Source organism: Pseudorca crassidens, chromosome 16, assembly GCF_039906515.1.
Source record: "Pseudorca crassidens isolate mPseCra1 chromosome 16, mPseCra1.hap1, whole genome shotgun sequence".
NCBI classification, from domain to species: domain Eukaryota; kingdom Metazoa; phylum Chordata; class Mammalia; order Artiodactyla; family Delphinidae; genus Pseudorca; species Pseudorca crassidens.
This window is the reverse complement of record NC_090311.1, coordinates 18,885,042-18,908,759: the sequence shown is the minus strand read 5'-3', so window position 1 is coordinate 18,908,759 and position 23,718 is coordinate 18,885,042. Positions and strand designations below refer to the sequence as shown.

The following is a 23,718-nucleotide window of genomic DNA, read 5'->3' as shown; positions in this document are numbered from 1 at the left end:
AGAGTTCTTATCAGCACTGAGTGTTGAACTTCCTAGCAAACGAGGCATAAAGGGAAATAAGCTAGTAACGATGCTTATCTAGCAGGAGTCATCAAATTTTTACCAGAAATTACAGCTGGTAATTGTATGCCCTGCTTCTAGCTTAGGGTAGGCTCAAAATATTTGCTGAATTGAACAAATTCAAATAAGACCTTGCCTTTAGCCTAGCGGGAAGGAGTTTGTCATGTGTATCCTCGTATATTAAGGGACCACATACAACACAAGGGGCCAGTTTCCAAAAGCTGCTTTAGCAGTGGTACAGAAATTGTATTCTTAGGACCATCTCTTTTATTGACTCCCATTGTTTGGTCAGTTAATCATTTCTGGGGCACTGTTTGCTACGGACACTGCACCGGTTCTCTGCAGAGGGAAAGGAGAGCGGTAAGGACCCAGACTTTCAAGTTCTAGAATGTAACCCAGAAAAATACTCCCTGTGGGCACAAAAAGATACGCACAAAAAAGTTTACAGTGGTATTGTTTGTATAACAAGGAAAATGGATACAATGCAGAAGTCCTTCCGTAGAAGAGTAGGTAAGTAAACTATAGGACCTCCCAAAGATGGAGTACTGTGCAACTGTTAAAATGAGTAAGGCAGAGCCACATACTTCATGAGGGAAGTGTGCTCCTGTCTTATGCTACTTAGTGGTAAAAGCAGTTTGCAAAACAGCATGTAGGTGATGGTTTCATCTTCAGGAAAAACTATAATTATTAATAATTTATATTTTTTGATACACAAATTGTTGACAAAATACGCACCAAACTGGCAGTGGTTATCTTGTGACAGAAAGATTCTGGGGGAAGTTTCATTGCCTACACTCTGTATCTCTCTGAGATGTGAATTTTATATTGCCTTGTATTACATGTGTTATCAGAAGGAGCAATAAAGATACTAAGTACTGTGCAGGGAGCTGTGGATAACATGTATAAGTTACTGTCCCCACCCTTGTAAAGGTCAAAGTCCAGTAGGGGAGAAAGCCACTGAAGGAATGATGCCGTCATGTGAGCCCTGCAGTGATAGAACTGTGTCTAGGGGGCACAGGTGCCATGGGAAGGGGCGGGGTGGGGGAAAGGGTGATTGGAAGGGCATTGCAGGGAAGTTGATCCTGAGCATGGTCTGGAAAAACACCCAGCGTGACCATGACCAGGAAGCTACATCAACAAGCACCCAGTGAGGAGTCAAAATGGTCACCAGCATGTTGGTAGCTCAGGAGGTATCTCCGTCCCTGGGACATTCTGACTCATGAAATGCCACAGGAGGCCAGACGATGGAGGGGACACTTTAAAGACACATGTTCTAAGGGAGTCACAGAGGGTCAACTCCAGTTTTCTACAGGCCAGTCACATGGTTCTGCGCATTCCCCCGTTTGAAAGAACTTGGCATTAAATCAGAGCTTAGTTGGTGATCTAAGGATGAATTTCGATAATCCTAATTAATCCCTAAGCTTCCTGCATCACATTGTTCTTAAATCTTGACTTTATAGTCCACAGGTAAGACCCAAGGGTCATCAGTGCGTATATTTATTCTGAGATGAAATCACCAAGATACTTTGATTGATAGCAGGGTGAAGGACAGGGCCTCAAGTTTCTTACTGACAGAAAGAACATGTTTTCCCAATGTTTTCACATTTGTTTATCCCATGAAGAGCTTTGGCGGACACATTGGTGACCTGCCTGTTTTCTCTGGTCTTTAGTGTTGGTCTTCCTGGCACTGCATTCCCCCCGGAAAGCTGCTTGTTAGACTTTGGCATCCTGACTTGGGAGGTGGTTAGGAAACACAGTTTGGGATGGAGTGAGTCCAATGTGAGCTGTCTCTCTCCAACCCTATTCTCGTGCAGAAGGACTAGAGATGGAAAAGGAGAGAGAGAAATGGGAAAGGTGGGCCGACTGAGTCAAGGACTGCTCGCCAAAAGGAGCTGTTCTAACCAGAGCCTTACATCCCGGCTGATTGGGGATCTTTATTTCCTCCCAGTTTTGCTTCCACTGGCTGACCCCATACACAGGCTCTTGGACGCCATTTGATCAGTAAAGTGTGTGTTGGACGGTGCTCATATCTCTCTTGGTAACCTATATACATGCCTTCTAGAGGCATGTATATAACTTTCTGTCCCCCAGTAAACTTATTAATGCGTATAACATACATTTAGAAAGGTACACAAATCATAAATGTATCACGTGATGAAAATTCACAAACTGAACATACCTGTCAAATCAGCTCCAGATCAAAACACAGAATACTATCAGCACCTTGGATGCCACCCGCCCTCCTGACACAGATTACCCACAACCCTGCCTTATAATGCCTTAGATCAGTTTTACCCGTTTTTGAACTTCAAATTATACTTTTGTGTGTTTCTGATTTATTTGGTTCAACATCATGCAATTGTATTTTTATGAATACTCACCTTACTCTTGATGGACATCCTGGTTATTTGAATTTTCGGGTATTACTATGGTACGATGAACATTCTTGTACATGTGTTTAGGTGAACATATGTACCCATATCTGCTGGGTATGTTCTTGGGAGTAAAGTTGCTGGGTTGTAGGAATGCATATGTTCGATTTTAGCAGATACTGCTAAATGGTTGTTCAACATAGTTGTACTAATTTGTACTTTTACCAGCAGCAGTGTGTAAGAGTCTCAGTTGATTTACATCCTTTCCCACACTTGGCATGGTTTGCCTTTTTCATTGTAACCATTCTGGTGGGGGCATGGTGGTATCTGTAGCTTTTTAATCTTGCTTTTCCCTGATGACTAACTGAAACCAATCCCCTTTTCATCTACGTTAGCTAATTTAGATATTCTCTTTTGTGAAGCACCTGTTCAAGTCTTTGGCCTATTTTATTGGGCTGTGTTTTACTTAATGATTACAGGATTTCTTTATATATTTTGGATGAGTCTTTTGTTAGATAAGTGTATTGCAAATACATATATCTGTGGCTTTAAAAAAAATCTCTTAACCATGTCTTTTGATGAAAATTTCTCAATTGCAATGTAGCGTAATTTATCAATCTTTTCCTTTATGGCTAGTGCCTTTTTAAAAAAATATATTCTAAAATATTTATTTATTTATTTTTGGCTGCATCTGGGCTTAGTTGTGGCACACGGGATCTTTCGTTGTGGCATGTGGGCTCTTCACTGCAGTGCACAGGCTTCTGTCTAGTTGTGGCTTGCAGGCTCATTAGTTGTGGCACGTGGGCCTAGTTGCCACACAGCATGTGGGATCTTAGTTCCCTGACCAGGGATCAAACCAACGTCCCCTGCATTGCAAGACAGATTCTTAACCACTGGACCACCAGGAAGTCCCCTGGCTAGTGCTTTTTGTGATACTGGTTAAGACATCTTTGTCTAGTCTAATGTCATAAAAATACTCTCTGTGTTTTCTTATAAAAATCTTATGTTTTTCCCTTCGGCATTTAGGCCAACTGTTCATCTGAAACTGATGTTTGTGAGTGGTGTGTGGTAGGGGTCATGTTTCCCCATATGGATATCCAATTGAATTAGCGCCCGTAATTTAAAAGAGTGGCCTTTCCTACTGTGCTGCGTATTCACTTTTGTTATAGCCCAGATGACTGCATCTTTGTGTGTTTATGTCCCTAGACTGTCTTCTGTGTCTTTGGTCAGTTTGTCTGTTCTTATGCCAATACCACCACACTGTCCTAATTACCGAAGGTTTGACTTCAGGTAATGTAAGTCCTTTGTTGTTATTCTTCAAGGTTTTTTCTTTGCACATTTCCATATAGATTTAGAATCCCTTGTCAATTTCCAAAGGAAAACCTGCTGGAATTTTGAGTGAGATTACTCACAACTGGTAGATTAATTTGGAATTTGACATCTTTTCGACATTGGCTCTTCCAGTTCACCAACATGATATAGCCCTCCATTTATTTGAGTTTTCTTTACCTATTTCATAATGTGTTGTAGTGTTCAATGTAGAGATCTTCTTTTAATTTGTTTCATTTTTCATTGTATTTTCTCTTTTATTGGTCAGTTGTCCTAGGAGTTTATCCGTTTTATTAATCTTTCAAAGTTGAACTTTTGGATTTGCTGATTGAAGCCATATTTTTTCCCCCTTTTTCCTTTTGCAGTAATTCTAGATTTACAAGAAGAATTGTGAAGATAGTACAGAGAGATCTCACATATTTTCCCCTCAGTTTCCTCTAATGTTAACTTGTTATATAACCATGGTACGTTTTTTACAACTAAAAAATTATTGTTGGCACAATACTGTTAACTATATTGTAGACATTTTTTCTTATCCCCCAAGTTTTTCCGCAAGTATCCTTTTTTCCCCCCTGTTCCTGGATCCAATCCAAGATACCACCTTACATTTATTTCTCATGTCTTTCTAGTCTCCTCCAGCCTTTGACAGTTTTTTTGGGTTTTCCTTGTCTTTCGTGACCTTGATACTTTGGATGAATGCTGGTGAGGTATTTTGTAGAGTGTCTCTCAATTTGGTTTTGTCTGCCATTTTCTCATAATTAGACTAAGGTTATAGATTTTGGGGAAAGATACCTCAGAAATGATAACTCATTACATCAGATTGTGGGTTACATGATGTCAGTATGACAAGACGCTGGTGTTATTAACTTTGATCACTTCGTGAAGGTAGTGTCTGCCAGGTTTCTACACTGTAAAATTGCTATTTTTCCCTTTCCATACTTTGTCCATTAGAAGTGAGCCACTAAGTCCAGCTGTCACTCAAGGTGAGGGAAAGTAAACTCCACCTTCTAAAGGGAGAAGTGTCAAAGAATTTGTGGACGTGTTAAGATTTCCACAGTAGTTAACAAAGATTTTAGGAGACATACTTTGAGGCTATGCAAATATCCTGTTTCTCCTTAAAATTTCACCCATTAATTTTAACACTCATTAAAGGATATTGTCTGCAGCAACTATGACTGTAGTGTTCTAATAGTGTTTTTCTGTTTCTCTCATTCCTTATGTTTTTTTACATTGGAATTTTTCTGTAGTACACGATTGTTAACTATAGGTACAATGTTGTCCAGCAGTTCTCTAGAAGTGATTCATCTTGCTTGACCGAAACATTTTGCCCAATGACTAGAACCCCTCCCCGTTTCCTCCTCCCCAGCTCCTGGCAGCTACCATTTCACTTTTTGATTCTATGAAATCTGACTATTTTGCATACCTCATGTAAGTGGAATTGTGCAGTATTTGTCTTTCTATAACTGGTTTATGTCTCTCTCTTTTTTTTTTAAAGCAGTTTCTTACTTTATAGAACTGTGAGATGCTTCAGGCCCTTTATTGGGAAATGGTATTTAGAAACCAAGATCTGGGTATTAGCTGTGCTCATTGCCACTGGGATGTCATTGATTCTAGGCTTTCTGAGTGGACAGAGCTAGGAAATGATATATACAGCATACACATACACAGATCTATGGATCTTACTCTTCCATATCTACATTTATTTCTGTGTTCATTTGTATATGTGTTTGAAAAAATCAAGAGTTTCTACTGATATCTCTGACTCAAATCCAGCAGGGCTCATTTTAGACACCCCCCCACCCCCCCACTTGTGGTTTATCTTCTTTCTCTCATAGTGAAAAACATGGTTCTCATTATGTTCAATGTATTTATTTATTGTTCAGTCCTAGTATATAAGTAGTTTTAGACTTGTTAACCTATGCCCCTGTGAGACAAATTTACCAACTATAATACTCTGCCTTTATGTCTTTAGCATTACAGTATCTAGATAAAACCCTGTTTTTCTAGAGGTTGTGTCATAAATCAGCTTCATTTGTCACATGTGTAAAGTTTAATCAGGAAAAACTTGTGATCTTGGTGGAGCAGATTATGAATCCAATAATATATTGGAAAGGAGGTTAGGCAAGGCCTCTACTTTTCTCAAGATTCTGACCAGCTGGAAATAGACACAAGTTGCCAAATAGGAATTGGGTCTAGTATCACATTCGATACTGATGAAGATGCATTGCAGAATACAGTGGGACAGCTTCCTCTCAAGGGGAAGTCACAGCTGTTCTGAGGCAGAGGTAGAAAACAGTGGATCTGACTTGCAGTGGGATAGGATGAGTGGAAGGTGGGGAGAAGCCTGTCTAGGTGAGGAAGAATTCAGACTTTGCTTAGAGAGTAAGAGAATAGAAGGAGAGGGACAGGCAGAGAAGGAGGTCAGTTCTACTTTGAAGTGCTGTTGGGTTACAAGGACTAATTGTATGTCAGGCTCTCCAGGAGGTGAAAGGGTGTAGTGTAGTGAGCAGAAGCAGGTGTATTCATTCCAGGACTGGAGTCATCTGGAGTAGAGTGGGGATCTCTTAAGTGGCAAACCTGGGTAGGAGGTGTTCCCTCTCTGAGTTACTTTACCTGATCAACAGACTTTAGGGAAGACAGTTCTGTCTTTCCTTGGAGAGCAAGGCACTGAAATTCTTCTGAAATAAACACAGAAGTGGTAATTTTAAAAATAAGGTTTTGATTTTCTGATTATATCTTGTGCTCATTAAAAATATTTAGAAAATATAAAATTAAACAACTATAAATGTCCAAGAAAAAGAAATGTTAACATTTTGGGGTATTTTCTGTTTTTATTTTTCCTCATTTATTATTTTTTTCAAAGAACTGGCTTTTGGTTTCATAGATTTTTCTCTTTTTGTCAGCTCTGTTTCATTAATTTTTGTTCTTGATCTCATTTCTTCTACTTATTTTGGACTTAACTTTTGTGTTTTTTTTCTAGCTTTTAATATGGAAATTTAGACCTTTTATTTTAGATTGTTTTTCTTTTCTTGAATATATCTTTAAATTTCCCTCTAAGGACTGCTTTGCTGTATTGCACAGATTTTGATACATTGGTTTTTCTTTTCATCCTGTTGAAAATATTTTCTAGTTTCCTTGGTAATTTCTTCTTTGGCCCAGGGGTTATTTACAAGTCCATTTACTTAATTTCTAAATAATTGAAGATTTTCCAAATTTTCTCTTGTTTATTACTAACTTAACTTCAATGTGGTCAGAAAAGCTACTCTGCATGTTTCAGTCCTTTTAAACTTACTGAAATTTATTTTATGGCCCAGAAGATTACTTATCTCAGTGAAATTTCCATGAGCACTTGGGAACAAAGTGTATTTTATTGTTCTTGGGTGTAGTGTCTATAGTCAATTAGGTTAAGTTGTTGCAAAGTGTTCAAATCTTTTATATACTTTACTGATTTTTTTGCTACTTTAATTAATGAGAGGACTATTAATATCTCTAACTATAATTTTAGATTTGTCTGTTTTTCCTTTTAGTTTGTTAAGTTATTTGAAGCTTTGTGTAATTTGAAGTTTTCTTATTTAGTACGTAGGCATTTAGGATTATGTCTTCTTGATTAAAGACATAATTCTTGAATTTGAGGAAAGCAGATTGCCCTTCATAATGTGGGTGAACCTCATCCAATCAATTGAAAGTCTTAATAGAACAAAGACTGACCTCCTTCTCTCCTGTGAGAAGGAATTCTCAAAGGAGATGGCCTTAAACTTGAACTGCAACATTGACTCTTCCTTGGGTCTCTAGGCTGCCAGCACATCTTGCAGATCTTGGACTTCCCAGCCTCCATAATAATGCAAGGCAGTTCCTTAAAATCAATCCCTATCTATCTCAAATTGGTTCTGTTTCTCTGTAGAATTCTGATACAATTACATTCAGTAAATTTTTCCCTTTTGATATATTTTTCATGTCTAGAGTTTCCCTTTGGTTCTCTCTCTCTCTTTTTTTTTTTTTTTTTTGCGGTATGGGGACCTCTCACTGTTGTGGCCTTTCCCGTTGCAGAGCACAGGCTCCGGACACGCAGGCTCAGTGGCCATGGCTCATGGGCCCAGCCGCCCCGCGGCATGTGGGATCTTCCCGGACCGGGGCACGAACCCGTGTCCCCTGCATCGGCAGGCGGACTCTCAACCACTGCACCACCAGGGAAGCCCTGGTTCTCTTTTTTATGTTTTTAATATCTGCACTTATTATGCTAATGTTATTCTTTATTCTTGAGCATGTTTCTAATAGATGTTTAAAAAATCTTACCTGCTATTTCCATCACTTCTGGATCTGTTTCATTTGATTGATTTTTCTCCAGTTGAGTCACATGGCTTTTCCTTTTGTGCATGCTCCCCTATGTCTCTTCCTTTTCTTATGAAGACCCTAGTCATATTGGATTAGGGCTTATGACCTCATTTAAGCTTAACTACCTCTTAAAAGGCTCTATCTCTAAATACAGTCACATTGAGAGGGCTAAAGGCTTCAGCATATGAATTTTGGGGGGGGATACAATTCAGTCCATAACATTGTTGTTTCGTTTTGTTTTCCCTTAATGAGTGTCATTTAATGAGGCTTTGTTCTGGCAGGGAGTTATGTTGCTTGGGGAACAGCCTAATTCTTTCAGGGCTTGTTTTCAGTTTTGTTAGGGCAGTTCCATAGAAGCCTTTACTCTAGATCTGGTTAGCCCCACTGCTAGGGCATGGTCCTTCTGAGTGGTGATCAATGATGAGTCACTACCCTGGCTGGTCAGAACGTAAGTTTCTTTCAGTCCTTTCAGCTGTCAGTGTTCAGCTTACAAATCCCTGGCTATTATATTCCTGGCTCTGGAGTTTCACCCTATTAATGCACACCTTAATACTGGGCAGCAAAGTGAAGGGGGCTCGGAGGAGTTTTCTGAAACTCTCTCTGCCTAGCTCTCTCCTCTCTAGAATTTTGCCTCTACAAAGTCCAGCTGTCCCAGCCCACTCAAATTCAGATGTCTGTATCCTCAGTCCATCAAGATTGTCCACCTGCTTGGGACTCTCCTCCCTTTCTGTGGTCTATAAAGTTCCTCTGGTCAAGAGCTAGGGCAAAAACAGGGCTGATCTTGTTTTCCTTTTTTCAGAGATCATAGCCCTGCAATGACTGTCGCTCAATATTTGGAAACCATTGTTTGTATATTTTTCCAACTACCTAGTTGCTTACAGTAAAAGGAGATATGTATTCCCAGTTACTCTATCAAGGCATATTTGTTTATTCCCACATATTTAAGACCTACGAAAGAAACAGAAAAAATTTTTTTTAAAGAAAAAACCTTATGGTGTCTAGATGTTGTATCTCTTTGTTTCAGTTATTTTGTCTCAAAACCATTTCCCTCATCATTAAAAACTCCTTAGGATACTGTGTTAATAGGAGGCTGTATGTTTGGACTGAAGAATAAGGCCAGGGACTTGGCCTCAGTCCTGATGAGGCATTGGCACACGGAGAGAGGGGCCACTGGGCTGTGGAAGGTAGGACACTGGGGCCCTGGGGCTCCATGAGGACAAACGTCTTGTCCTCCCTTATAGCTGCACTTTTATCCATTCTCTCCAATCATATCCTGACTTTTCATCTTAGCAAATAAATACCTCTGGTTTTAGATAAGTATCTTGCTGTCCAGGCAGCTGGATGTAAACTGGAAAAGCATGGCCTTTAGATGGCAGACATATTTAGCCTTGAGGCTCTCAGCTCCTTTACTCAATAATAAAGTGCTCTTGGGAAAGCCGTGGTACCTCTGCAGAGCCTCTGCTCACCTGTAAGACAGGGAATGAGGATAATGACCTCACTGGGCTATTATCAGGTCTAATTGAGATAATATCCTCAAGAGCACTGGGTATCATGTCTGATACAGGATAGGTTTTCTCTAGCTGCCTATAGGGTTTCTTTATAAAATTGGATGTAAAGCTGTGAGCTGGGTGTGTTCAGGCCTAAGGTGAGCTGCAGGGGACTTGAGGACCTGAACGACTCTCTGTATCATTTCTTGCCTCTCTTTGTTCACGGACCAGAAAATAAAACCAGGCAGATGATCTCTACCAAGGTTATCATCAAATTCATGGCTGTGAGAGTCTAGCCAGGTGAGGCTTATCTTTATCTGACAGTTTTCAGAACTGGCTGCCCAGGCAGCAGTTTCGGTCCCTCACACAGCCTGGGACGCCAGTTGTCCTGCCTTTCATAGTGGCTGCCAGCAGCTATGCCCAGGACAGGCTGTGGTGGCTGCTACACATATGAGAATAATAGGGATCATTACAGAACAGTCTGCGTTTGGGTTATAGGCGATTAGGGGCTAGACCTTTACAAAAGACTTTTCATTCACCCAAAACAAGAAACTCAGATTTCATCTATTGTTCTTCTTCTTCTTTGCCTTGTCTTTTAGCTAGTTTCTTCTCTTTCATCATTGCTGCTGCTCTAATACGTGTGTGTCTTTTGTTTCTTCCTCTTGGAATGCCCACGTCTCCATCCTTGTCTGGCTGCCCTGATTCATCCTTCAGAACATGGCCCCTGATTGGCTCACATTTCCCTCCTTGACACTTGCTCTCATCCTGGCTCTTACTGTACTACTTAGTCATTCCCTGTTTGCTCATACATATTTTCTGGCACCTGGCAGGCATGTTTTTGAATAGCTGAGGAAATAGGGAGGGAAGATGGTTAATCAGTTAATCTGATAAGTAAAATGAATAGAGGTCGGAGGGATGACACAACTTGTTTTGTACCCACCACCATCTAGGAGGGAATTGTCAAAGAAGAGAGTTCCTTCACATTATAGGAAAGTCACATGTGAGATGGTCACAGATGTGTGGCAGCATGAGAAGATTCTGAAGGTTCTCCAGAATCTGCTTGAGGCCTGTCCAAGTACTCCTTGCTTGCTTGTTCCTTCATCCACTCATTCAATATTTATTAATGTATATGTGTGTCAGGCACAGTTCTAGATGCTGGAAAATCACTGGTGAACAAAACCAAAAATTCCTGTTTTCCTGGAGCTTATACTTTAGTCAGGGGCAAATGATAATGAAAGAAGAGCTCTAATAAGCGAGGTGGCAATAAGTCCAGTGAAGAAGAATAAGGCTTCATTAGGGAGGGGGGGATGGGAGGAGCTACTTTAGCTGGAATGACCAGGGAAACTTTCTTTGAGGACATTTGAATAGAGACCTGGATGAAGTGAGGAGTCAGGCATTCATATTCTGGGGAAAACAGTGTTCTAGGTAGAAGGAGGAGGAATGAGAAGGCCCTGGGGTGGGACCAGGCTTGAGAGCAGTTCATCATCATATTTTTCTCAATGGTAAGATGAGCACCGAACTTTCATTTTGTATTTTATCCTTTTGCATTATAGCTCTCACAAGATAAACCAAATAATGTCGTAGGTCCGCTTCACTATATACAGTGGGTATATTCCGGGAAAAGTGAGCCTATCTATGTGAAATTTTGTAATTAAATTCCATTCTAAAGGCAAACAAGGACCTTGTCCTTTTAAGGGATCCCATGGCTAATTCTTTCAATAGGGTGAATAATCATCCTTAGACGATCCCTTAGGTTCTTCTCATTTTAAAAATCCTATGGTTTTATGTCTCTACCGAGGCTGAACTTTCATATATTTTCATGAAGGTGGAGAAAACACAGCACGAAGTACATATAATTGGCAGCCAGCGGTTAGTCAGGTAAAATTTCATTGGAAGAGACTGAAGGGTTTTTTTCCCTGAAATGTAAGGCTTATCAATCTCTACCTTCCTTCCCCTGTTATGCAAAGGTGGCAAATTTGGGCATAAAGGAAGTAGAGATTAGAAGTCAGAGGACTGGGAAAAAAGGCTGTAAAGTAGCTGTTTCCTAAATCTCTATTTAAAAGAGCAAAAGCCCACATTTCTTCTCTTAAGGGAAGTAACTCCTTTGGAATTTCAGTTCGTGTGGTCTGTGTTATGATAAGAGCAAGTAAGGACGGTCCAGTTCTGAATTTTCTTCAGTTTCCCAGTATCATCTTGATTATTGTAAACAAACAAATGAGGCATAAATGAATCATGCAGAGTGTGTGTGTGTGTGTGTGTGCATGTATGTGTGTGTGTGGAGGAGGGGTTGACAAATGAATTTTTTACAAGTCTCCGTGTAAAGGTCCGGGTTGGGCATGGTGACTACACTTAAGAGGGCAGGGATGACATTGGCAATGTGGCTCATACTGGAGATGCTTTTGGTGAATGGATGGTTTGCTTGGGTACCCAACTCGTATGTCATGTGACAGCCTCACATGCTTTTTAAACTATTCATTTAAAATGATTCATTAGCTACTAAAGCAAAAAGGGGAAAAGAAAAGAGATCAATTACGTATTATTCACAAACAGAGTAATTTTCTGGCTTGAACAAGGAGCCAGTCCTCAACAAAGCGAGTGCAGAAGGTTCATCCTCCAGCCATTCAAGGGTCTTCCCGAGCCACCGTCACCCGCCCAGCTCATTGGTGCTGCGTGGACTTCATTTGCAGCCTACTTTACTTGACTGTGGATGGGAGGGAAGACTCTTTTCTTTTGTCCTCCTCTTTTTACCATTAGTGAGTCAGTAGGAATGCTGGTTCTGAAGACAGTTTCCTATGCTGTGTACGTTTCCCACCTCTTTACAAAGGGAGCAGTTTCGTCATGATTTTGTTGTGGTTTCTAAACCTTGAGAGGTATAGGCAGTTCCACACTCGGCCCCAAAAGTGAACAGAGACGTCTAATGCTGAGGGTAACTCCCACCAGCAGAGCCGTTTGTTTGGTATCTATAAAGTGCCTCACCGCAGTCCTATAGGTATCATCTTCATCTCCGCTCTCAGTGTGACAAGGGAACAAAAGAAGGTCTGTCTGAAATTACCTTTGGGTGAAGTTCTTAGCCTCGCCCTCCTCCTAAAACATCTTCCGAGCTCTCTCTCTCTTTCGAGTTGACATAGCTCTTGTCTGGCCCACTGGTCTGTTGCTCTTCCAATCCAAATGTTGGGTGGAATTTTTCCATGTTTGTGATATCTTTAGATGGTAAAGGCCACTTACTCATTTAGCCAAAAATAGATATCTATGGCTGCTCTGGGCCAAGCACTGCTCCCGTGTCCGGCTGTGTGGATTCCCATGGTCATGGCAGTGCTGCTTATTAATCTAGGGTCCACTTACCTCTGGCAATTTCATAGATGGACACTGTACCTCCAACAGTGCCTGATTCATTGCTCATGTGCTAGTGCTGGTGGGAACACAGAGGCTTTTAGGTCCAGTGGGCTTGCAATGAATGTTGATATTGATAAGGCAGGTGGCGATGGGATGGTTGTCAGAGATCAGAGAAAGACATTAAGGTCACTTAGTGCACTTTTATTCATTCCTCTCATATCCTCAAGGTCAACATCTCTCTCTCTCCCCCTGCTCCTCTCTTTCTCTCAAACCATATTGGATGGTTTGGCAGAGAACTCCCTCGCATTTTGAGCTCTGACAAAGAGCTTTTCTATCAGGGCTTTTTTAAAAAGCAAATTAAACAGAACCCAACAAAGTTTTTAAAAGTATTTTTTCTCAACATGTTATTATGGAACTAAAGGTTTTGTGAGAGATTAAAAGCAAAATAATCATGTATGGACCTCATTGTATTTTTATTTTTTTTGCGCGGAACGCGGGCCTCTCACTGTTGGGGCCTCTCCCATTGCGGAGCACAGGCTCCGGACGCGCAGGCTCAGCGGCCATGGCTCACGGGCCCAGCCGCTCCGCGGCATGTGGGATCTTCCCGGACCGGGGCACAAACTCGTGTCCCCTGCATCGGCAGGCGGACTCTCAACCACTGCGCCACCAGGGAAGCCCCTCATTGTATGTATTTGATCTAGTCCTGGAAGATTGCATGTAAACCAAAATTTTGTAACCCAAGTTCTATTTTAAGTCCACCCCGAACAGTTGTTATTTAAAGAAATCCTGTAAAAAGAATAACCAGGAACCCCTGAAATTTAGAGCTCGTGGAGGCAGCAGGTGTTTTCTGTGAAGGAAGGTGGGAACATGACTCTTACAGCCATCTTGGTTTAGCCCCAGACTGGTGTGTGGCATGAGAATCATGATTTTATTCTTAGGGAATTTGGGGAATCAGGAAAGAGACAATGGATCAAAAGTTATTCAAAGAATGGACAATGGCTTCATTTTTCTCCTGTGGGAAAAATTGACTCCCTGACCCTCCCTTCCCAGAAAGGATTCAGGGAAATGGCCGCAGTTCGTTCTGAAATGGCAGGAAGGAGAGCGGGGTATGGCTTGCTTTCACAATACCCAGTCACTGGACAGGGGATCATTTCTCAGGAGCCCCAGGATGCAACATTATAGGGAAAGGGGGGATTTCTACTCCTGCAGGGAAACATTCCTGAGGATGTAATTGTAATATTTTGTTTAGAAAAGAGGCAAGATCGTTTGTTTGAATATCTGGATTGGCTATAGGAACTTCATAATTTGCATTTGTTGGGGCATTTTGTGGGTTGTTATCTTGAAGAAACAAAGAAAAATTTGGTTTCAAACCCAACGTTCCACAAGGAAATGGAAATTTCACTGTTCCTTTCTGACATAAAAGGTCATCTTGTTGTTTATCTACAAAGCCAGGGGAAATTGGCTGTTGAGTATTTTGCGTTTGGAAAGACTGGCCCAAATTCAAAGAAGTCTGATGCTTTCTCCCCTCCCTGCCCTGTTTTTATTTAAAGATGCTGGACTCATGAATCACTGGGTGAAAGCTTGAAATACAGCTCCTTCTGTTTCAGAAGATGAGGGCTTCAGTGCAAAAGGAGGAACCCAAGGTCAAGGATGCCTTAGAATGCCTAAGAATGTAGACACTGAGAACATAGTTGCTATAAAGCTCCTGGTTTCTGGGTTACAGGATACACTGTACTCTCTTGTACTTGATGAAATCACTATAAAAATCTTTGACAAGATGGGGATCTCAGGCCCATCCTGAAATTTACTACAAAGCCTCAGAATAGTTACCCTTCAAGCAGGGTAGTGACATAATTGGCCAAATGCAGAATGAAAATGTGGGGTCCTTTGTTAAAAAAAAAAAAAAAAGTTAAAGGGGTTAAAACATCAACCTTTTCCTTTAAAAATACGTTATTACTTATAAAACGTAATGGTGTAATTGTGATATATCAGCAACAGCAATTATAAATAGTAAAAAATAGGTTTGTTGCCATAATTTTATATACTACAATAAAAAATAATACCTTATCAATGTGATATCTTGATTGACCATAAGATTTTTCTGGCTCTCTCTTCTGGAAATCCATTTGTCAGATTTATGAAAATTTATACTTTTAGCAATTTCATTTTCAGTTGACATAATTGAAAGCAGCATGAGTTGCTCTTTGCAAGTGCAAGATCACAAATAAGTTTTGATCATTTTAAATTTTAAAATGGATCTTTCTGCTGACGTAACTGTTACTGGGAGTTAAGCGTGTCTTATTGGCTATAATAGCATTAGGATAAATTTCTAAAAAATTATTTTGAAATATAGACCGGTACATCCAGAGCTGATGATTCTGGCCTAACAGGTTTTCTAAAAAGATTTAACTCTTCATACAAATTAGTTCTGTGTAAATTTGGATTTAATTTTAAATGTAAATTTTCAGAGTGTCATTTTAATGTTTTCTCTGACATTTTCTGTAACTTGTAAAGATTCCATAAGCAACTGAAAGTGGTCTCACAAGTCATATATATTTCCAAATGCTTGTTTAGGTCATCTATTGTCTTTCTTCATACAAGGATGAATTAATTTAAAAACTGTCCTTCTTTTAAAATTGGTTATTTTAAAGTTTCATATGAAAATGTTCTTTTCCGTGGAATGTGACCACCTTTAAATTCAATTTCTGTTTCGAAGCCTGTGGATACTTGCTTTGCAATGTTGCAGTTTTCAAAACTGGATTCTTTGAAGAATCCTAATAACTCGTGGATATGCTTTATTGCAATGTCCATGTGTACATTTTTATTTTGTGATAATTTACTGACAAAGTTTATTGCCTGAGCACCAGCAGTTTCCGTCCTGGCACTCAGGACAGGGAGTTCATATTTATGCAGATGTCACAGAGCTGGGCTCTGAGGACTGACAGGTGAGCAGGCCTCCTGCTTCCTGGGCTGTTGCAGCCGCTCTTGCTGCTGTAACTGCCCTTGCCATCCCCACCTGGGCTCAGGTCCCAGCCCTGGCTTCCCCCACAGGGTCCCATGACATCCTGGATGCCCCTGGCCTATACTGCTGCCTGGTGTACATCCTCTCTGCTCGTATGTATCCTCCATTGTCACATCAGACTTCACTTACAAAACGCACATTCAGTGATAAAATTATTAAGAATTTCAAGACAGCAACCCTAGAGCATAAACCAAGTATGGGGTCCCTTCTGGGAGCGAGTCCCTCTGTGAGTGCACCGGTCACATACACGTGAAGCCTGCCCCTCCTGGACTAGAGAATGTGGCCAATTGAAGGAATGCAGCCTAGCTTAGTTTCTGGTGAATTATCTTCATATTCCAGGAAGATAGAACTCCAGGAAGTTCTCCCTCATGTCCAGCCTCGGCCTCAACAAGGCCATTTTTTATTTTTTTATCCTTTCTGCAAACATTTTACCGTTCACATTTATAAAAGCCTTTCATTAGTTCACCCAGTGAACCAAGGTTCACCTGAGTACAGACTAGCACCTGTTTTCACATCTGGGGACACTGATTTCTTATATCCCTAGCCTTACTTAGAGACCATGAGGTTTCACAATTAGAAGGGGCTTTATACCTCTCCTAATCCAGTGGGTCACCAACCTGGTTCATCATCAGAGTCCCCCGCAGGATTGTAAAAATGTGATACTCCCTGTTCCTATCCCTAGAGATTCGGATTCAGGACATCCAGGACGAGGCTCAGACAGCTGCATTTTACCAAGTGTTAGCTGGGGATTCTGATGGGCAGCCTGGTTTGGGAATATCTGATGATTTTCCTGATTAGGAATTTGTTCAAGGCTCCGCAGTTTTATTCCCTTCTTTGTCCCTGACTCCAGGGCTCATCTCATTCTTCCTGTAATTTGTCTTGCTTTATCTGACTCAGCAGTACAAGCCCCTACTGCTGTGTTTTCCCATCTTCAGTCACATAGCTGTAAAACGGAAGAGGCCAGAGGCCACTCCCTCTGGACACTCCTCTTATGTTAAATCCTTTCTGTAGCTCTGTGAAGTCACTTTCAACCAATGTAACAAGGAAGGTACCAGGTTGCCAGGTCCTTGACAAGCTGGCACCAGTGAATGGAGAAGGATGTGTAAATGTGGGAGCACGTATGAGTGCGTGTGAGTGCTCCGGTGTGCGTGTGTGTGTGAGAGTGCATGCGTGAGCAGGCTCGGCGATGATAATGGTGGAGGAGATGAATCAGGGTGGACTTTAAGTGCTACGGTATTTCAGACGAGAAATACCAAACCCAACGAGGGATTTCATCGAGGCCTAAACCTCATGAATGGTTCAGAAGGGTCAGCAAGGACTAGCTTATCTAATTCACAAATATACCTTTTGAGGCATAAAAGAGGTAGTTTTAACAACTTGTACCACTTAAGATAGTCTCTGTTTCACTGCAATAATAACCCCCAAATCTTAGTGGCTGTAACAACTCACAGCACATGTCCGCTGCACATCTTTGGGGAACTTAGAACTTGTCTCTTCTTTTTGAGACTCAGGCTGATGGACTAACCTCTCCCCAACACTGCAGTTTTCCAGCAGAGGGAACATCCCCCTCAGCAAAGAATGCCCTGGCCTGCAAATGACGCATCATCTCTGCTCACAACTCTTTGGCCAGAGCTAGTCACGTGGGCCATAGAACAGAGACAATGAGATCATACAGAAATGAGAACTGTTGAGCACTCTACAAGTTCAGTTACTCTTTTGAGGTATTTTAAAGAAGGTACCGCTTTATCTAGCAGAGCGTAAGCATCTGACCTAAGGAGTGGGAGAGTCCAGAAATAGGCCATCTTAGAAGATTAGATGTATTCATGGATAATAGATCCCCACCATTGAAGGCTGGAGGAGCCGCTCTGGGAGGATCTGGCTGAGATGAAAATGTTTCATGTTGTTTTCTCTCATTGTATCAGAGATCCAGGTGGTAAAATGGGCTTTCTTCCTGGTTCATTTCCTGGGCATTTTTCTAATCCATGTTCTTCTCATGCCTCCATGTAGATCTTGATGGTGAAGATGGAGATTGGTGGGTATGATTATACATCACAGAGCTTAGAGGTGACTGACTGGGAGTTGTTTTTCTAGTTCTCCCATAATTCTATGTTGTCCTAGATCTTAATCTTACCCCTTAGCCACCTTGCCTCCTGTTTCAGTGTTTGATTCCCTATTATGTGATCGCTTTGGACAAAAAGCTCAAATTAAACGGGAGGTCCTCATTTTATCAGGACTTGGGACTTAGGGAGAACTTTGAAGTTATTACAAGTGGATGAGAAACTGTGGGTCCAAACACGGGACAGCCACGTATGATCAAAGTGTTTTATGTTTTTGAGTTTTAGAAGCTGTGGAAAGTAAAGGATAGATGTAAAATAACAACAACACAACTCCAGACATCCTAGAACTTGGAGAAGATATTCACCTTTTAGGAAAACAAGTCGATTTTTCATTGACATATTGTATCTGAAGAATTGCAACGTTGTCAAGAGTTCTTGCTTTGGAGTCCGACATACATGGATTGAAGGCCCAGCTTCAATAGTCAGAGTTCTCCAGAGAAACAGATCCAAGAGTCCAGTAGGCTCGCTCTCGCTCTCTGTCTCTCACATCTCTCACATCTCTATCAGGCTTGGGACATCTCATGTATCTCATCTCATGTATGTATGGAGTTTTATTAGAAGGAGTTGACTCCCATAATTTTGGAGGCTGAGAAGTCTCAAGATCTGTAGTCAGCAAGCTAGAGAGCTAGGAGAGCCAATGATGTATTGACATGTTCTGGTCTGAAAGCCAATAGGATTGAGACCCAAGAAGAGCCAGTGTTTTCAGTCTGAGTCTAAAGGCTGGAAAAGACCAAATGTCCCAGGTCAATCTGTCAGGAAGGAGGAGTTTTCTCTTAGCCTTTTTCTTCTATCCAGGTCTTCAGTTGATAGGCTGAGGCCACCCACATTAGGGAGGACAACCTGCTTTACTCAGTCTACTGATTCAGATGTTACTCTCACATCCAGAAACTCCCTCACACACGCACACACACACCCAGATAATGTTTGGCCAGCTCTCAGGGCTTGACTGTGGTCCAGTCAAGTCGATACAGAAAATTAAAAACCACAGCAGCTCTTTTACTTAAGAGCTGTGTGAACTTGAGCAAGTTACCTAGCATTTTTTGCTTCATTTTCCTGCTCTGTAAAGTGGGATAATTAAAGTGTTTGCTCATAGGCTTGTCTTGTGGTCTGAATGAGAATATATAACAGTCAGTGAAAATGTACTGAGTGCTTAGGGTATACCTGGCACTGTGCTACTGCTGCTGTTATCACCCCCATCATCATCCCCAAGAAGAAGCTGTTGATGATGGGTCTCCTCTCATCCAGGGTGAGTTGAGAGAGGCAGGGTGAAGGGGGGGTCTGTGGAACAGTATAATTGTTCTCTGGTATCATAATTTCATGGTTGGTTGTCACATATGCTGCTGTAAACTTTTCATTTCCTTTTCTTCCTTTTGAATGTGAGTCTCTTTCGAGAACCATTTCAGTCTACATGTTTGTGATTTATTTACTGTGAACACATTGCTCAGTAACTAGGAAGGGCCATTTTAAAAAACATGGACCTTCTGAGCCTCTTTAAGGGGTAGAGCAGAGAGCTTTCTGCAGGCAGCAAACTACTTTGCCCAGTGGTGACTGTTGGCCCAGAGGCTAATAATTCAGGAGGTTCAAGTGAGTTCCAAGCTAGGCCCCCCCACCCAAAAAAAGCCTTCTTCTCGTCTTTATTTGCTGTTAAGTAAAGTGATATTTATATTTAAAATGCCTGACAAACTCCATCACTTCTTTTATATGTAGGTTGATCAAGGCATAATGTTTACATACAGCAAAATTCACTCTCGTAAAGTTTACAATTTGATGAGTTTTGACAAATGAATATGATCGTGCAGCCCCCAAAACAATAAAGATACATAACATTTTTATTACTTTGACAAAGTTCCTGTGGCCCTTTGCAATCAGTCCCCTCTGCACATTCCGAGCCCAGAAACCACAGATTTGTTTCTGTCCCTATTGTTTTATCTTTCGTGGACTGTGATGTATGTGGGATCATATGGTGTGGAAATTCTCGTGTCTGGCTTCTGTCATTTAACATAATGCTTTGGGGATTCATCCCTGTTGTTGCACACATCAGTAGTTCTCTTTTTAATTGCTGAGTTGTAGCCCACCGTAGTGATATACTAAAACTTGTTAATCCATTTTCTAGATGAAGGACAGTGGTTTGCAGTTTTCATCTATTATAAATAAACTGCTATGAGCATTCACATACAGGTTTCTGAATGAACATAGATTTTTACTTCTCTTGGGTAAATAACTAGTAGTGGGATTTCTGGGTTGTATGGTAAGTATATGTTGAACATTGTAAGAAATTTCCATATTCTTTTCTAAAGTGGCTGTATCGTTCTGCATTTCCACTAGCAATGTATGAGAATTCCAGTTGTTCCGCACTCTCGTTGACACTTGGTATGGTCAGTCCTTCTAATTTTGGCTACAAGTGAGTGATGTGAGCATCTTTTCATGTGCTGATTGACTATTCGTAAACATTTTTTTGTAAACTGTTTAAATTATTTGCCCACTTTTACTCCTTTATTTTTTATTGAGTTTTAAAAATATATATTCTGTATTCATTTTTGGGGTCAGATATGTGTTTTTCAAACATTTTCACCCAATATGATGCTGTTGTTTTAATTTTCATAAGTCTTTTGAAGAACAGAAGTTTTTAATTTTGGTGAAATCTAGTTTATTATATTTTTCTTTTATGGTTCATATATTTTTTTGTCCTATCGAGGAAGTCTTGAGTAATCCAAAGTCATAAAATTTTGTCTTGCTTTCTTCAAGAAATGTAATTGTTTTAGCCCTTGTAATTGTCTGTGTATATGGAGTGAGATAGGGTTAGGAATATTTTATTCTTTCTGTCTGCCTATTAACAGCCAACTGTTCAAGCACCATTTGTTGAAAAGACTCTCCTTTCTCATGGAATCTTTGTTGAGAACCAATTGGACTCTCTTTGCTTTATTCATCTATATGTTTATTCTTATACCATTAGCACACTTCTGATTTCTGTGGCTTCACAGTGAGTCTTGAAATATGTTAATGTGTATGCTCTACCTTTGTTACTCTTTTTCAAAATTGTTTTGGCTATTCTAAGTCCTTGCATTTCCATATAAATTTGGAATCAGCTTGCCAATTCCTAAACAAAATCCCATTGGGATTTTGGCTGGCATAACATTTAATCTACAGGTTAATTTGTTGAGAAATGACATCTAAACAATATCGATCTTCTAATCCATGTATTTCAGTCTTCTTTATCTTAGTAAAGCTTGTAGCTCTCAGTGTACAGATATTACAAATATTTTGTTATATTTATTCCTAAATTCTTTTTTGTTTAATGCTATTGTAATGGCATTTAAACATTTCAGTTAACAGCTGTTTGTTGTTAATATATAGAAATAAATATTTTTGGCCATCCTTACTCTTTTAGCTTATGTAGGCCTTTGCTTTTAAAATGAGTTTCTCAGTGTGTAGTTAGATCTTACTTATTTTTATCCGATTTGACAATCTCTGTCTTATAATTGGACTGTTTAGATTATTTACATTTAATTTATAATAGTACATTACTGTTTACATTTAATGTTATTATTCATGATTGGATTTAAAACTACTGTCTTGCTATTTGTTTTCTATTTGTTACATCTGTTATTTCTCATATTTTCATAAATACAGGCTATATAAATATATATTTCAGTCCTAAATTGTTTCATATATATAATAACCTTTGTTTATTGTCCTCTCAGGTCTAGGGCTTTTAAGGCATGTTGAATGAGGAGAAATAGCTTTGGTATCAGTTAGCTTATGTTTGAATCCTAGCTTTGCTGTGAGCTTGGGAGAACTACTGAGCAACTTTGTCTTAAGTTTTTCATCTCTAAAATGAGGACAGTAATAGCCCCCTCCCTACCCATAGGGTTCTGTGAGGATGAAAAGAGATAATGCATGCAAATTGTGTAACAGAGGGAGCTCATAGTAAGTGCTCAATATATAGAAACCGTTTTTCAACCTTCAATTACATCAGAAACATGACTTCATATTTTATGCAATCTTTATAACTGTCATTCTTATGGCTGGATAATAGTCTATGATGCAAATACAAACCACTATGACTAACTCACTTTCATTTGGTTTGACAGGTTATTTCCAGTTTGGGGCCATTCTAGATAATACTACAATAGTTAATGTCTTTTTTCCATAAAATATCCTTTTTTGTTTTAGTTTACCGATTTCCTTTAGAAAAATCCTTGGAATGGTATTTCTGGGTAAAGGATATGAACCTTGACATGGTTCTTGCTATATACCCAAGCATGCCTTTGGGAGTCACAGTAGGGACCGGAAAAAGATGTCACCCTCCAACTCTGATTCTAACGGGAACTGGAAGATATTCCTCGCTCATGTCCCTTTGAAAGAGGCACCTTCATTTTGTCTCTTCCTCTGTTGAGTGAACCGTCCTGGCCTTTCCCGCTCATCCTAATGGCTCATTACTCACACCTGTCATCCTTTCAGTGGTTCTGCAAAATTGCAAGGCTTATTTTCATGTCGGTTGTCTCTGCTTGGAGGCCCTCAAGAAGAAAATCAGCCTGCTGTTGATGGTGGGATGTCTGCTTTGCAGCTCTCTCCTTATTTGGCTCAGCTGGAAGTGTACATTCTCTGGGAGGGGTCCTTCCTGAGCTGCTTAGAAGTTTTCAAGCTGGAGAGAGAAGCGGGTCCTGGTGTCCCTGACTAAGAGACCTGATTTCTCGTGCAGATGCTGTTGCTTGAGGATAAAAAATAGGGAGAAGAGCCCTCCTTTTCCCATAGTGTCAGCGCCCATGGCTGCTCCCACCGCAAGATCTGTCTGTTCCTTTTTCCTGCCTTCTCGTCTCAGGAACTCACTCTCTGAGCAGTCTCACTGTTTCACTAGAGTCTAGATTAGAGGAAACAAACATACACACAAAAACATGTGGTTTCAAATTAGGCCAAGAAGTCCAGTTTTGAGGGAGAATTCTGCAGCTCTATCCAGGTAGGACAGGAAAGTTGCCAAGTTTACGGAAGTCGGATGTTTGGCAGGAGGTCATGGTGAGCCAGGCTATACTCCGAGCCTAGAGCCTTTCTTTATGCTCCCTCAGGGCATCTTGGACCCCAGGCATTGATCAAACGGTGGCAGTACCGAGACTGTCCATTTGCTGTACAACTCAACTTGGTTCTATGTTGAGAATGTTTCAGGTGGGCAATATTTAAATTTGAAGACACTGAGTTCAGTCCCACAATATTTAATGTATCAATACGTCCATTCATTCGGTCTCCCAGGTCAGCTCTCTGCTGCCCTGTGGGCTCACCTGGAAAGCCACAGAGGCTTAGGGCAAAGGCTTCAACCTGCATCCTCTTAAATCTAGCCAGCCTTAGATCAACCAGCTTTTCTTCAATTCTCCTCTTTTCACCTCAACTCCTGTTGATATTTCAAGTCTTTTATCCCCGCCCATCAGCAGTCTTGGGTGAGGGTCAGCTTCCTGCCTCTGTCACTTCTCAGATTCCTCTTTATCAGGATAATGTAAAGTGTTCCATCCCTTCGGTATTAGATACACCTGTCACACACCTGCTTTTTCACATTGGCTCCTTAAAATCCTACTTCCACATGTATATTTCTCTAAGGTACTGGGTGGTTGTGGATGTGAAAGGGGATGTAGAGATGAGGGGAGGGGAGCCTCCAAGGAGGTGAATTTATTGGCTTT

General features: G+C 40.6%; 1 long non-coding RNA gene across 2 annotated transcripts in view; it reads left to right on the top strand.

Moving 5' to 3' along the window:
• LOC137208405 (uncharacterized) overlaps positions 1 to 23,718 on the top strand; it is a 97,299-nt gene that overhangs the window by 12,751 nt on the left and 60,830 nt on the right. The gene's annotated exons all lie outside the window — the stretch shown is intronic.